The 17,410-nt window shown below is 31.8% G+C and overlaps 1 protein-coding gene across 1 annotated transcript in view; it reads left to right on the top strand.

Annotated features, from left to right (window-relative positions):
* Positions 1-17,410, top strand: part of LOC117103481 (anosmin-1-like) — a 56,469-nt gene that overhangs the window by 26,189 nt on the left and 12,870 nt on the right. The window lies entirely within an intron of this gene.

A 17,410-nucleotide genomic window follows, 5' to 3' on the forward strand; every position in this document is an offset into this window, starting at 1 on the left:
CGAACTGTTGACTAAGTACTGTACTTTTAAATTGAGTTTGTTACACTTGAGTTACTTCATATGGAATATTTCAGTGATGCTATGGACTCCCTAAGGCGAGATAATTAAAATAAGTGGACTCCCTAAGGCTAGATAATTAAAATAAATAACTGATTGATAACGATCAGGCTGCGATTCCACAAGTTGAGCACGCAAACCCTACAGCTATACCGGTAATGTACTTTGATATAAAGAGGTAGGAAGAACTAGTGTTAAAGCAATTTGAAAAGATGAATACGATCATAAGTGGTACCCATGTTAAAGCACTGCTATCTATTCATTTCGGTTTTGTACCACCTATCAGTATAATCACTTCCTTTTATAGGCTGGTTGACCTACTTGAATATAGGTACATCGTAATAAAATTATGATAAAGTGTTAAAAATAGAGATATAGCAGCCAACCAAAAAAAAAGTTTATGCAGGAAACAGGTTTTTCAATTATTTAATATTAATGTTAAATGTGCAGAATTTTGCACACACTATAATTAGATAATGTCAATATGGTCTGTGGTCTTCAGATCATATTTCCACATACAGTTAAATACCATTTTCAGCTGTTTCATGATATTCTAGGTGTGTAGAGTGGTGATAGTATTATGAATATGATTGTATTATTATCTGTTATAATAGTCCCTATTATTATGTATTTATTATATATTGTTCAGTGGGTAATTTTACATATACTGCTGCCAAGAAAAAAATCTAAAAAAGGTTTAACAAATAAAAATTTGAGTTCATCATTTAAAATGAGTTGATACGTTAGTGGTAATTCTTCTTAGTGGTTTTTTTTTTTTTTTTTTGTTAGAAATATTAAAGTATACACAAATTAATAACTGCCAGGACTGAAAGTGTAATCAATTTAACTTTATACCCTCATTTTGCTTAATCATTTCCTTTTACAAAGTTTTACACTTGGCCCAGTGGTGCAATATACTGTAAATTCTTTTAAAGATGTACACCTGTATTGCCCCTTAAAATGACAAAAAATCATTAAATAAAAATAATTATTAACTTAAGCATAGACATTGACTTTTAAAATTGTTAGCCTTGATTTTTATACTGGATAAAAATAATAAAAATATTTCCAGTGACTGGAAGTGTTCCTATCATTTTTCGCTGTAAAATGGGTAAATATTTGTTACAGTATATACAGTAATTTCTATGTTCAAGTTTATAATTTTTATGTTGCTTCAAAATGAGCAAGTTAATTTAAAAAATGAATTTTATAATACTTTCGGTACTTTTTATAGGACAATATAGCTTTGCCCGCCATCATTATTATTAGAGAGTACTACAGTATAGCTCTTAGCAGTCATCTATAACTTGTATTAGTAACTACTTTGTGTTAAACTGTGGAGATCCATAAACCTTGGTAGCCAATTCCATAGCTGCAATAGCTGTTGCAATACTGTCTTTTAGGAGAGAAAAATCAGCTGTTGGTCCTGTGTGTAATATAGCCCATTAGCATGTTAAAGATGTATTGTCCCATGCTAAATGCCAAAAAAAAAATCATAACAATATTTTTTAAAATTAACTTGAAGTAACATAAACGTTATCAACTTGAACATAGAAATTAGTGTATTTAAAAAATGTCTGCCCATCAGTTTACAGCGAAAAATGGAGGTCACTGGAAGTGTTTTATTATTTTTATTATATTTTTTTGGTTTATAAATCAGGGTACACATTTTTTAAGTTCAATCATTTTTATGCACAAGTTAGTAATTTGTATGCTATTGCAATATGAGCAAGTTTATTTCAAAATTATTTTTTTTGACTTTTTGACATTAGCAAGCGACAATTCATCTTTAAAGAATGCAGTACAATCTTCGGAAAAAAACGGAATTGTGTGTATTACCCAATAAACCTAGCAGAAATTAGTTTTTTGAGTTTTATAATGAGTTAACCTTTCTTTAGTGGTGTTTTACACCAACGAAATCCCTAATCCAATTCCAGATTTCAAATCCTTAATTTGTATCATCTTAAGCGGCCCAAAGCTGGAAATGTTCAGTCTGGAAAGGATGCGCGCTGGTGTATTTAGATTATTATGATGATAGCATTTAGTGTTTACATTCAGCTTTCAACTTGCCTCCCTTTTAGAAATAATAACATTGCATACAAGATGTTTATTTTTTCTTCACCAGTTTACATTTTGGCTTGACCGCATGACAGCTTCGTGTGGAGTGTTCCCCTATACTTTGTATATTAGGTAAAATTGATTGCATTGTGAGCCACATATGTTTGATATTTACATTGTTGAGCAAAAAGTTTCAATCTATGTGGAAATTGAATAGATTCAAATTGTTTTCACCATAAAAAGAGAATGTGTGGTGGTTGGATGTTAGTTAAAATGTAAGTTATTTCACAACATAGAGCAGCTTGCTGAGTCACGGTTGGCTAAATTGATGGTAGCCACTGTGTGCGCTGAACCATGGAGATCTCTAGGTCCCCGGTTCAATTCCTGTCGCTGCTTTCCTTGTGTTTCACCTAGAGGGTTGAAATGCAAGTTACGATAGCGGCACCGTATTTCGAATGAGACGTTTAAGCTGTTGGTCGTGTGTGCATTATGGCCCATGTGCATATTAAGGAGCGCAGTACACACTTCGGAAAAGAGTAGGGGATTGTCTCCCGGTGTACTGCCCAATCACCACCAGAATGACCCCACTGGAAATTCTTCAGACTTTCCATGGGGGTATATATCCATGGTGTTTACACCAAATAAATCCATCCACACTGTACATCCAATAATTACTCATCTTATATTGGCTAGCTATATAGTGATTATTATTATAATATTCCTATTTAAATGTGCACAAATTGACAAGTAAACTATTATAATAAAAAAAAAATATAGTAGGCCTATACTGTACTTTGTAATTCATAGATTTAAACAATATTATTTGTGTTATTTCTACAATAAATTTTAACAATTACTCAGTATTGAATTGCATACTTTTTTATACATTTTAATTAATCATTTAGTTCACTTTTATTTACAAATGAACATCATTTCGATAATACAATAGAACAAATATAAACAAATTGCACGTACATTTGTAATAGTAATTTGTAGAAAAATTGTTACAAAAAACAATGACATTGAAATTCAAAATTATATTTTTTCTTTCAAAATTTATAGTAAGAATATATTTTCTCTGCCATCAAGATGCATAAATAACTCAATTCCTAGTTCTTTATTTTTTATGGTTTTTCAGATATTACTGTACAGTAGTATCTTTTAGAAAATAATCCTGAAAATAGTAGGCCTCTTACTGTATCCACTTAAGGGTGCTACTACAGTGTGCATTTATGTTGCACTTTTCTTTTTGGTTTTAGAATGCCAGCCTTGAAAAGTGCATTTACAACTTGACAAAATGCTTCATAAAGATAATGTGAAAAGAAGGCTGTATGCCAGGCCTATTAAAGCCATGTTTATAGTATATAGGCCAACATGTCTTCATTATACATGAGATCACCTGACCATTTATTGACAAGCAATGAAGGTAGGGGAGCAGACATTGGTAGGAAACTGTCATCAACTTGTGTCATCTTATCGTCAGATTCCACGTTAAAATATTAATAAAGTATATAATCGTAATTATCATCGCAAAAGTTAAAATATATATTAGAAAGCGCACAAATAATTATAAACGGCAACCATCGAGTATAATCCAGCAAGTATGAGTACGCCCTCAATTATATCATTCGCTATACCATGGCATCCTATATAGCAATATGCACCCCTACTTTTTGAATGGTATAACCCTACTAAATGATCCAGAGCCAGATCGGCAGTTGATCCAAGTTTTTTTTCACATACCATAAGACATTCATTGAATGATAATTAATAATTGATTTTGCAACATTCAGACTTAAACACCTTATTAGGCTTGATTTAGCATATCACCCAAGGCATAGGAAATGCAGAGTAGTCACTAGTTCTCTCCGAGTCCATGTTCATTATTATATAATGCAACTTGGCATGGGATATTGAACCATAGACCTTGTAAAGTCCCTCCTGCCTCGCTGGCTGTGTATTCAAGTACATTGAACCAGTAAAGAAGGGTTTCAATATTTTATGATCCGGTATCACAGCTGATTTCCACATGAGATTTGATACGGATTAACTGCTATATAATTGAGGTTAACTAGTTTGTTATAGCTAATTTTTGTTTTCTTATTTTCTTATTTTCTTAATTTTATATGCATATTCAAACAGTTTTAAGGTGCTTTTTAATGTATTTTCCTAGTTAAGTTGTTTTCTTTTAAGTTATTTGTTATGATTGACACACTTTCTGAGTGCTGCTGATGTAAATGGTGTCTGTATAGAGTCAAGTATAGAGTCAATAAATGATTTGATTTGATTTACATGATCAATTTAACACATAAAATAATAACATAATTATTGGTAAGCCTATGAAGTAAGGAACACATCTTCTCGATCAGTGAAGTAGAATAGAATATAAAACAAAAAAAGAATTAGGATATAAAATGTAGGGAGTCAAGGTAAAGAATGTCAATATGTGTTAACATCAGCTGGAAGTGCTAAAGCACATGAGTACACATACCCCTTTGTATGCTGCTAACCTAGTTACTTTGATGATAAGTTAAAATTGGTAGGTGAGTGCCTGGTGAGTGAGACATAAGACAAGATAAAAATCAGAGTTTGGCGTGTTCTGGTTTGATTGGTCGGCTGTCATTGAGTAGCCACTCTGACGCCTTCTGGTGATTGTAACGTTGGGATACTGTATGGTCCTGTTAACAAGTCAGGTCAATTACGACCGTGATGACTAATTACTGTTATCACTCATCAACCGAATTATTTGTCTATCACCAAGTTGGCTGCTCTTTCAATTAGCATACTAAATTAATGATCTATTCAACAGCAGCAAAGATAAATAAAGAAGTTAATTGATTAATACAAAGAAAATATTAATTGAAACCATGTACTGTATCTATTTTGTAAAGTGCATTGAGGGTTTTCTTTGTGGAATGCGTTATCTATAAGAGTGGCGTTATTATCATTATATTCATACCAGGTTACAAAACAAATTTTACAAGTATTGATGTACAAATAAATACATAAGGATTCTTAATTAATTGGTAGTCAAAGATCCTCATTTTTTCCCTACAGCTTGGCTAGAGAGCCAAAAATATTCCCTTCAGGATTGGAGCTGTAGAAAACTGGAAGTGGGTGGTAGATATGATAAGGGTGGGTGTGTGTGATAACATTTGATAACCACTAAATATTAAGGGGGTTAATAAAGGTAGGTGGAGGTGCTGGCCATAAAATTTAGACTCTGTTGAAAACTTAAAGGATGAGTGACCCTGCCCACCTCAGCCTACCATAACAACATACTGTCCCTTGAATGAATTCTTGTTCTTATCTACATTGATGAGGAAAATCTAAAACTATCTACTTACAAATAAAAATTAAAATATAGTTCAAGATGATGGAGACAATTAAAAAGGTTTTTTATCTTTTTGGATATTTATATCCATATATATTCAAAAGAGATAAAAATTATAGCTTGCTATAAACCTGCATACTAATATTAAATCTGAAAGGAAAATGCCTATAAACACACTTTACTTCAGATATTTAATTTCAATGCTGGACTTGGTGTCCAAATAAGCTATATCCCCTCTTTCCCCCATCTTCCCCCCCCCCCAAAAAAAATTAATAATCATTCCAAGTAATTAATTGTTTATTGCATTTTCTGTGAAGTTAAACTGAGTGCAATATCTCATTAGGCTAACATATGTTAAACATGGTGTAGACTAAACTATTTCAGATATGATATGGTAAGGTGATATACTCATATATCAAATTCAGTTATCCTTGACCATGGTGCATTATTGACCTACGGAATATGAGTGCAGTCAGACTAATAAATGAGTTGACCCTTTTTGGCAGATATTGGCTTCCACATACTAATTGGTTACTAGTATGATAAGGTTGTCTTCGGTTCATTTAGTGTTAAAATCCCAATTTGAACAGTTTCATGTTTCTTTAAGGCCAACTCAGACAGCATCGGCCGACGCAGCCCGACCCGATTTATCGTCGGGGACAGTCTTAAGCTGTCGTGAGAAATATTAAACATGTTTAATATTCTACGACGCGACTGCCACCGACGCAAACAATCGCGTCTGCGTTCAACTCACACTGGCCCGACGCGACAACAAATCGCGTCGGGCTGCGTCGTACGACGCTGTCTGAGTTGGCCTTTATAACCGTTACCATGAGTCACACACTAAGGTAAAATTTCCCACTCAGTGAAAGTTTTAAATTTTCCTCAAGATGGAAACTTCGTAATTATGGATGAAAGAAATGTAATAAAAATAATTTGTTATAATAATTTGTTGATGCCCAGATGCATAAAGATATTCAATATTGAAAGTGTCATACTTATATTTTTGTAAGTCTTTTATACATTTTTAGTTTAGCAAGCTTATTTATCTTTTAAAATATTTGGTTCTATAGAAGCCCACCATCATTCTTATTTGTATTAACCAAGTTTAATGGCCAGATTTATAGCATACAATACAGAGATTAAGTGAAAAAATAATTTCAATCAGTTGATATTAAGCTGTGATTAATGCTGCCAGCCTAATGGCATTGGTCAGATGAATGGATGTGATGCTATTTTGTCGGTCGTTCCTCCCTTTGCTTAAACCCTCTGGGTTACTGACAATTTTACATTAATAGACAGTTTTGGGCAGGAGCCAATGAACTTGACTTTTTCTAGGCTGTCTTTCGCTTGTCCTAGTTAGCATTGCATGCTTAATATGTTCAATTCATATCAATTATGAAGAATGCTCCAGCAATCTTAATTTGAATACTTATTAACTGATTATTCTGTTGATATTTAATTATTCCTCTCTGCAAACGCACGCTAAAATATCACTAAATAACTCAAAGTCTAGATGGTAAATCTTTGCGGACATTTAGGCGTATGGGCAAATCAATTCCACTGATGGCCTTAAATTTCCCTCAAATCAGCATTTATGCTCTTCCATCTCCCTGTACAGTTGCACATGACATTTGTAAATGCTTTGATATGCAAATATTCCACTGAATCAAAATCAATTAAACAAATGGATTGTTTTGAACTCGCAAGCGGCATATATAACTTTAGCAGCATAAAAAGTATTTCCATATGTACAGTAGGCCTATTATTTACAGATTTACAGGTTAATCCATGTTATACTGATTTGTGTAATTTTTTTGATTAATATGTTCATTATGAACTTTTTTATAGAACTGAAGGCTTACTTATTGTTAGGGAAAATATAATGTCTAAATATAGTGCCTGGACAGTTTTCAACTCTGTAAAACAGTGATCAGGAATTATTTGAATTACTAAACATACCCTACAACCTACAAGTTAGCAGTTAAATATTTGAGCTTCAAATATTTATATTCATATGTGTATGTACAGGATTCATGTTAAACCTATGGAAAAATGAAGTCGACCCTTTTCTTAGCTTTTACGGCACGATTCTGATTTTTGATATGTTTCAATATAATTTTTCAAAGTCAGACTCCGGAGGAAAAATATTTTAATATGTTGTAGAACTAATTTTTGTAAGACATAAAAGTATTGACAAAAAACTTAGAAGCGATTTTTAATGAGATAGAGATTTTTGAATATTTAAAAACTGGGGAAGGTAGAAAAAAAGGGTGGTTACACCCCTTTTACTACCAATTTTTAAATATTCAAAAATCTGTATCTAAAAACCTCATCCAAGTTTTTCGTTAAATATGCTTTTTGTGTCTTAGAAAAATCAGTTCTACAACATATCAAATTTTTTTCTCCTCCTGAGCCTGGCTTGAAAGTAAAATTAAATTTTTGGTACAATGAATGACTTGATTCATAATCATATTCACATGATATTCCACCATAGAGAAAATAGAACAGAAGGAGTAACATCGAGCGAAGATCAAAGGTACAGACCTCCTCGCCGCGATCGTAATTATCTCACCGTTACGTAACCTACTTGACAACAAGATAAGCAGAAATCGGCAAACGCGCATGCGTCGATAACTCTTACAATCATAACATAGCAACGTATCGCGAGCGAGATCGTCGTGATTGAAATATCGATTTAAGCCTAGGCCTTAATTAGGCCTATAGGAACTGGAGGCAACAGGAAAAATAGAAAACCAATTAAATGGTGATGTTTTAATTGGCATGTGTGTTTCGAAGAGAGTGTGCAAGTGTATTATTTTTAGCCTACAGGGCAGGTTGCAGCCTATGTAGACCTAGACCGGGAGAAGATCTGGGAATAGCGAAGGATCGGCCTAGGAAGGAGGAGCCTACACGATCTTCTTGATCTTTGATATTTAATTAAAAAAGGCCTAGGCCTAGCTATGTTAGTTTTAGTGAATACTAGGCCTTAGCTTACCACTGGTACCTGTCTCTTATACACATCTCATGGTGTTAAAGGATTAACCTAAAAAACAATTTTATATAACCTAGTACTAAGCTGGTTGACCACTCTGGTGAGTGCACTGTGGCTGCAAGTAGCTTCCTTGGACAGAATGTCCTAAAGTCAACTCTTACAAAATGACCTTGTCCTAGGCTAGTACTGCATTACAAGTTTAAGTTGCATTATTAATCAGATCTATAGTAAAATTTCTATGCCAAAGGTAAAAGAATGATTTCATTTCAGTTTGTTATTATAGTTCCAACAATATACTGTAGATCATGGATAAAATCATTTATAATTCATTAGAACATTGTCCTTGGAAACTCAAAAAATAGCAGTGCTGTTGAAACTTTCCCATCCTGTTAGTCCCATTTGGGTCATAAGCCACACCCCAGGGGTGTCCATGATAATATATCTGATTAATCAACTTCTGAAATGATTCCTAGAATAGATAAAAGGTCATATGCAAGCTGTAGGAGATAGATGATGATAATGATAAATATAAAAAGATTAATTGCATTTTCTTTCAAAGACAGTGTCAAATGGATTGTTATTAATAGTTATTGGAATGAAATTTAAATTTTTTTAAATTTTCATAAATTGTTTGTTGGCATTGAGCAGTAAACTTTTATCTTTGTATCTATATCTTGATTCTAGAAAAACATAAATTTATGATCCACAGCATAGATGCATGTCTTAAAGTTTCAGTTCTAAAGTTCTTATCAACTTCTCTTATATTGTGTTTTTTTTATTCAGTTTATTCAATCTTTCTAAAAAAAAAAAATCTCCTATCTTTCTGTCTTTCATTACTATGCATTTCTTTCTAATTATAGTTTCTGTCAGTTTTCACATTGTATATTCAAAACAAAATCTGTTATTTTTTCCATTTTCTTTCCTAAAAGCAAAACAAAAGTATCTCAACATTTTTTAAATTCTTTAATTTTTAAGTTCAGGTTGATAATTTGTATGTTACTACAAAATAAGCTACTTAACTTCAAAATTATAATTTTTTTGATTTTTTTTGTTATAATATATTCAGGGAACAATACATCCTAAAGTGATTGTGAATGACGGAATTTATTTGATGTGTTCACCTGAGCTAATCTCTGTATGTGTTTTGACATTTTGACAACTGCTAAATTAGATTTAAATGGCCAAATGATCTAAATAGATTCTCATACTGCGTTACTGCTGCTAACACAGGCATTGGTAAATTGCTCAACCTATATTTAGATATCCTGTCACATATGTTTGCAGGGAGATTATATATTTGCTCTAAAAGACTGATAAATAAAAACTCTCAATCCTTTGAATCAATGAATCAATACCTTAAAAAAAACACATAATTTATCAACTTTTAATTGGTCTCTTATCTAAAAAAATATTGTACTATAATTTTAAATGATTTTTAAATGATTTCTAAATATTTTATCAAAAAATGTCTTAAAATTGGTTGCGGAAACTTAAGGGAATTAGAATGTGATGTTTAAGTATCCAATAATTGGCAAGGTACGTCTTCTCATTTTATGTTCAGTTTAAAATAAATAAACTTTTTCAGTTTAAAGTAAAATATATAATTGAACTAATATTAAGAAAGTTGTTAATAATATGACTCTGAGAAAAGTTGTCTTGGACTAGGCCTGCACCTACGTGTTAACTCCATAATTCCTGTACTATAGCACTGTTATTATTATTATTTATCTATTTGTTTATATTGTGTTTACAGTGCTATGTAGCAAAGCTAATTTGAGTTATCATTTAACATAATTTCCCAGTTGCAACCTACAAGCTAATTTCTAGATTAATCACTAGTTCCACCATGCATGAGCACAAGGGTGGGAGAAGTATCTGGGCTTTAAATTCAAACCTGTTCTCCTGTCGTATATTGCAGACGCATCTATGCTACTGGGACTTTCAAACTCTGAATCTGATTTTAAGCAGTTGATGTCACATTCAATTTCAGCGGTTCTCCACCTTTTTGTCTGACAACCCAAATGCACTCCCAGGCAATTTCCTGAGATCCACTTCCTGCGACTGCGACGTTAAAAAAACATTTAAAATGGATCATTTCTTGTAAAGAAAATTTTGAAGTGACACTTTAAAATGCACTTTCTATGCTGCAGAAAATTCTAGCATGATAAGAATTTCATTAAATAAAAAAATTGGGACCCTCTTATTTGGGTCATGACCCATATTTTGAGAGTAGCTGTTCCAATTATACTGGTGGAGTACTAGTACTTCGATGTACACATGAACCAGATCATAGTATGCACTGTTATTAAGCAACCTAGGTCAAGACCTTTAAAGAAAAACTTTACAGTACATATATTATGTAATTGTAAAAGAAAATTAAAATATGTATCGTGTCAGACAAGTGTTATTGTAAAACGACAAGTACATGAAGACAAATTAAGAATTGAATTTGAAAATTTCCGTAGTCATGACCTGTCATTGGTAATCTATTGTATTTATGTGTCACAATGAAACGTATTGTCACTTTGCATTGGAGTAAGAATGTGGATGTGCCTTTTCATTATTGACTATCTTCAACACAATAAAGAACAGTTACTGTATGATATACTTGCATTTTGGTGGATCACTTCACTATTATCTAATTTGATTGTCATACATTCCCTTGATGGTATAATAAAGAGTTATTAAATGATGGAATGTTCTCATTTTTAACCTATATTGTTACTTGTCTATCTATAATTCTATACCTAAAATAAGAAGAATTGATTTAAAGATTGATTTGAGTAATGTACTTTACTTTGAAGCTGGTGAGATATGTAGGAATTCTGTCAATAACTGAAGCAGATTAAACAGAAGCCTCACAAAAGCCTCGTGCAAGGCAACCAGGTCACAGAAAGCTAGGCCTGTATGAAGGCTAGATGCTGTATCCATGCAAGCCACAAAATTCACCATAACTGATTTTCCCAGGCAATTATACATGTATTCTGATTTTTGAATGAATTCTGACAAACCATAGTAACCCTCTCTTCTAAGCTTTGTCCAGCAATTATTTTTCCACTTCCATTGTATTTATTGAGAGCTTTTCAAGACCTCCCTGTGTAGGGAGAAAAAAAAAACTCTCTTGTAATAACTTCATTGGTGGATTTTTAAGTAGAATGGAGGGGAAGGAGATGTCACATAGGGACATTTGAAACATCATGGTCTCAGAAGTCTCTATCATAGTAAGAATTATTGAAGGACAAGATTTGAATATCCATTAAGTATGATTGCACATTTAAATGTTCAAGTGGTTGTGCACATAATTCAGCATTATGTAATCTTAGATTATTAGTTATTGATCTAGATACAGTATACGGCTGCATATTAAGCAGAGATTTTACACAAATTGGTATTTTGGGAAAAACAAGATATGAAGAGTCCAGGGATTACGATCAGGTTTAAATTTGTGCTTACATTTAAGAACATGCTTACCGTATTTTGAAAATACTTCTTAGAGTCTTTGTCAAAATATTTTTGAAGATTGTAATGAAAGTCAAAGTTTGTAAGAAACATGAAAGAGATAACATGCTTTAATATAGGTATTTAATTTCCGTAATTAATATTGAACTTATAACGTTATATGTGCATATAGGATCTATATATTATATAAAATCACATGAAAGTAACTTTGGTTTGGAGATAAACCTCTACCTATTTATTAAAGATGATAATAAATATTATGTGACATATAATATAAATTAAGATGTATTATGTATAAATATCACATATGGTTTCCAGATTTGAGGAATGTTGTTTAATCAGAAAAATATTGATGATCTACTTATCGTAGAATTATACCACTGTGGGAATTTTAATATATAGTCTGTATAGATACATCTTAAAGACCATTCGAAAAATATCTAAGAGTATAATAGTATTTAACTGTAATAAAAGGAGGTACTTTGTTGGGCGGACTTGTTTAAGCCACTAACCACACTCTTTGAAACCATTGTTACATTTGCGAGGCGAGTAAATACAATATTTGGTCAGCTTTGTTCAAACTCTTTTGCAACTCTGTAGGAGTGATAGACTTCGCCACAGTAGGGCCATTTGCGGATCAGTAAACTTAATTTTATAGCAACTCTTTAAATTTGTTCTTTACCATTCTTTTATTCATCAGCCTCACACTACAGTATTTTTATTAAATTTCAATTCAATGGTTATAAATACAGGATATAAATGCAACAGAATTTAAATGCATTTTATTTGCCAAATGGCTCGTGCTGCAGTCTCGAATAGATGTAAATTCTATAGTGAATTGATATATTGTGCATGGTTTTACTAGTGCTGTAGCTCATCCATGATACAGGTTTCATATAAAATATACCAGATGCCTTTAGTCATTAGTAGTCTATTGCTTTAAAATATCCTTATTATTAGAGTTATTGAAACTGGTACCTTACTTTTAGCATTTAAATTCATACAAAACACATAAATTCCCAAAGGTGGAACCAAAATCAGTCACTCCCTCATTTGTTGTTCTAAGGTACTTGCATTTTCAAATAGTAACATGATATTCAGGGAAACATAAAATTAAATAAGACTAAATAAACATGCCTATTGTTGGAAGTTTAGCTATATTAAACTTTTATCTAAATGTTTCTTTGGCTGCTGCGGAGTTGGGATGAGCTAGCAACAACCCTTTTAGCACCCCCTGGATCTGCCACTAAACTTACATCCTGTATTACTGGCCTCTACTTCTCATCTTTATCATAGTAGCTACTTTGTACATCGTAATTCTCCAATTCTTTAAAAAAAATGTATACTCCATTATTTTGTGATTTATAAGTGTCATATATCTAGTCATGTACTTCTTATAGTTAAAAAAAATGCAAGTAATGTTCATTAAAAAAAGAAATTAATAAATTGTTCTTAACTGTAGAAACGTCATACGGTTGCTGGCAATTCAGTTTGAATTCAAAAACCAGTATAGTACTTGAAACAGACTTAATCTAAAACTGTTCATTGTTCAAGCATTTTTTTTTTTTCGCTACTTCAATCATCCGTGGCTAAGTTGAGAAGAATGCCTTAACATGAAAGACTCTTTACTCAGGTATTTTTTTTAACTTTACGAAAGGGAGATCAGTGAACCCAGAGAAAGATCTTTGCTAATGGGGCATTACCAAGTATAACCTATATAGCCATAGACCTACAAAAGTAAATTTCTCAACTAAACTTCTAGAAAATTGCAGTAAGCATTTTACCATTGTTCTGTAGAATAGTGAATACTTTTCCATCAGTCAAGGACATTTCACTTTACCCAATCGGTACATCCTACCAATTTAATTTTCGTCACGGAATGCGAAAAACCTGCAAGCTTCATTTTAATGTGTATTGTTTGATTTCCCTGTTTTTTTTCTTTTCTATCAAAGCTGGCCAACAAACACAAAACATTACAACATTCACAAACGCACACCAACCTGCAACGTTAGTATAACACAAAACTTTTAGTTGGATTTTTATTTGTTATGTGACTTATAAGTTCAAATTCTATGGAACATTTTACATTCATAACAATTATGAATTTTCTTAAACTACATTGAATATAATATTTCATTTAATTCAATTATTTATTTGTCCTCACAGGCCCGTAATCAGGAGTTGTGGGTGTTCTTCCAAGCTCCCTTTTTGACCAGTTAATTACTGTAGTAGTATTTTATCATCACTTTGTTTATTAAAGAAACATTTCTGAGTTACACTTGGCCTATAGAAAACCCTCTTCCTATAAACCTGGTTCTGGGCCTCAACGTACAAATACATAAAAATATAGCCAGGGGCAATAAATGGCAAATTAGGAAATTCAGCTTATTGAATATTGTACTTTATACATTAATACTATTTGTATCACCCAACCAAAACATTGGCAATTAAAAGAGATTTCCGGTAGGCAGTTGGTCCTGTCATGCTCTCTAGCCACAAACAAGAATTAACTGTTAAGCGAAATATTTATTTTTACACTTTATTTATTAAACTTTATGTTCAAATATTGTCAGAGGAAGTGAAAAATTTGTTTTTTTCTCATTTGGGAAATTTGTTCTGTTAAAAGCACCTAGGTAGAGGAGAATAAAAATTAAGTTTTATTGATGAAAAATGTGTGTACGTGCATTAAGGAAGTGTTATTGAGGGCAGCCTTAGGCCCTTGCTTAAGAGTCTGTGGCAAGGTCATAAATAATTTAATGTTGCCATGTAAGCTGTTCAATAATAAGATTAATAAATTAATGCTTTATATTTATTGAATTGTGAGAAGGAAATAAAGTTCTTATTGGGACATTTCATACAAAAAAACATGCGTTTTCCTCAATTGTTTTTCCAAAGTGGTGGGTATGCTAACAGGCTAAAAGTAAAATACTACTTTGATTCAAAATGATTATTTTTGATGAGGAGAAGATTGTGAAAAGTGTAAAAATATCTGTATTCGTTTTCCATAAAAATTAGCTTGTTTGAGATTATGATTATGTAAAACTAATTTTTGTCTATGAAAGCTGCATAGTTTGGTTCTACAGTATGGCATTTTTTTTTTGTGTCGGGCACTTTTTCATTCTTGATGTTTGTGTTTTTATTTTTTCATCCCACAAAAGGAATTTTTTTTATACAGTAACTAAATCCCTAAACACCTTGTCAGTAGGATAATTATTTTTTATTCCTTTTACAAATGTTATTGTGATATTATTTAACAATTTCTTTCTAACATTGTTTAATTTTTTAATAACATATGGTATGTAGTATCAGCAGGGAGTTGAATATGAACAGGTGAATTTTATCTAATTTGATTAAAAAGCAATAAAAAAATATTGCATATAAAATTTCTTTTATATATTAGATTAATGTATTACAGTAATGAGATTATGATTATTATTTCATTTCAAGGCTACTAAACAGCAGTAGAACTGATAACTGATTTTTATTATTATTATTTAGTTCTAATTCAGATTTTTTTTTTTTTAATCAAAATTAAAGTTTACTTTCTATGAATGCCCTTCCTCTTGCCTGTAAATGTCATTTGACTAGAGGCACTAGTATTATAAAATGGAAGTTGAGGGGGTGGATGACAAAGAAGTAGTAAAATGTATTTGATTGTGCCCAGGACTATGAAAGCTATTATACAAGAAATCTGGCTTCTATGTGGTATCTAGAACTTGCAACGTCACTGTCCAATAAGGTTTGAAATGATTTAGTTAGAGTCTGTTAACTTTTTAAAAATCTGCCTTGGAATCTGTTCCAAGATCCCATTGTCCACATGAACTTAGCTGTGTACACAAAGCTATAAACTCTTACAGATAATTTTCTCATCAACAAGTAGGCCCACATCATCCATCCATGACACACAAAACGCTATGTTAATATAAGTTCACAGACAGGCCAAGAACAGTCCCACCATTTAAATCTGTTAATATTTAAGAATGTAAATTTTACTGACAATATATAGAATTTAAAACTGTGTGATGTCACCTGAGTCTTATAGAGTTGGTTTTATTCAGGAAACAATATCTTGGAATTTTATGAAATTTTACGTAAAATCTTATGTTTAAAACATGGGAATAAAGTGTTAATAGTACAATAGCAGCATTTGCAATAGCACAAAAAATAAAAGATACAGTACACAGTATTACAAATTCTATTTGAAAATAAAAGGAATAATTTGCCAGATTTAAAATGTTAGAACTTGGTTGAACTCTGTCTATAGTATTTTCTTTCTGTTAAAAAATACAAATTGGATCCATAATGCTGCTGCAAGATTGGACAAAAAACTGAAGAGAACTGTAAGATTCTAATTCTCCACTGAGATCCTCTATCTAGTCATTTTGCATTTCTTAAAATTACAGTAAAGGATGTAGTTAAAAGTTGTAGATAAATGATTCTCCCAAACCAAAGATTAACCACCAAAAAAGAAGTGTCTTTCTTGGGAGCTATTGAATGGAATAAATTATCAGATGTTAAGTTTTAAGAAAAATTTATAATTGAAATACTGTTAAAAATTATGTATTGCTTTATTACTGGGAATTTGTTTGTGATTTTCATTAGTATAATTGCTAAGTTATATTTTCAATTTTTATGTTTTGTATGTAAACTTGATATAAACTAAATAAATGTGATTTTGGCCATAATTAAAGCCAGTAATATGTACTTCATTTAAATTTATGGTTACAGTTTATCTGCAGATTGCATTGTTGTTTGAATAATGTTATCCTTTACTTTTAAAATCAAAATGAAGTCTTGAGTTTTTTGGTTCTTCCTGGTTTAAACAAGTCAGTAAGTGTTCTCCAACTACTGGTTTTGGTGAGAAAATTATATGAACCTTTCACCTCCATAAGACTAAATTTCATTGTGATACAAAATGATGCCGATATTTCACCGTCTTCCAGATGAACGGCTGTGGATAAAAGCCAGCAAATCGGCCGCGCTTATCAACCATGCTAACATGCTCTCCCACCTGTGTTCTTTTGTGTGATGGATTTTCCTTAAAATCTGAATAAAATACAATTGCTCGACCATTTCTTTGTAAGGATGTATTAGTCAGTTATTGACTAATTAACCCCAGGCTCAGTACTGCCCAGACTTGCCTGAAATTTGCTCATGAATTTTCATAGCATTTTTGACTTTTGAATGGCTAGAAAACATGTTGATGACTATAACAGTTATAAATCTAGATTGAGATTAGATTGATATAAATTACAGTTCAACTCTGATTTAGTTTTTTTAAGAATGTGGATTACCTTAGCTAGAATGTGAGTGAGTGTGTTTAACAAAGGAGAGGGAGGTCACTCAAAACCCTTTTGTCTGATTTTGGGGTTCCAGTCAATTATCACAATATAGTTAACTTGCACTTGATTAATTCCTCAATTCAGTAGCATCACAACAACATTGGTAAAACCTAAGATGGTGTAATTCTTATATGATATGTTCATATCATATATATATATATACAT

Source organism: Anneissia japonica, unplaced genomic scaffold (genome assembly GCF_011630105.1).
Source record: "Anneissia japonica isolate Jap-2015-1 unplaced genomic scaffold, ASM1163010v1 scaffold1065_len1792383_cov172, whole genome shotgun sequence".
NCBI classification, from domain to species: Eukaryota; Metazoa; Echinodermata; class Crinoidea; order Comatulida; family Comatulidae; genus Anneissia; species Anneissia japonica.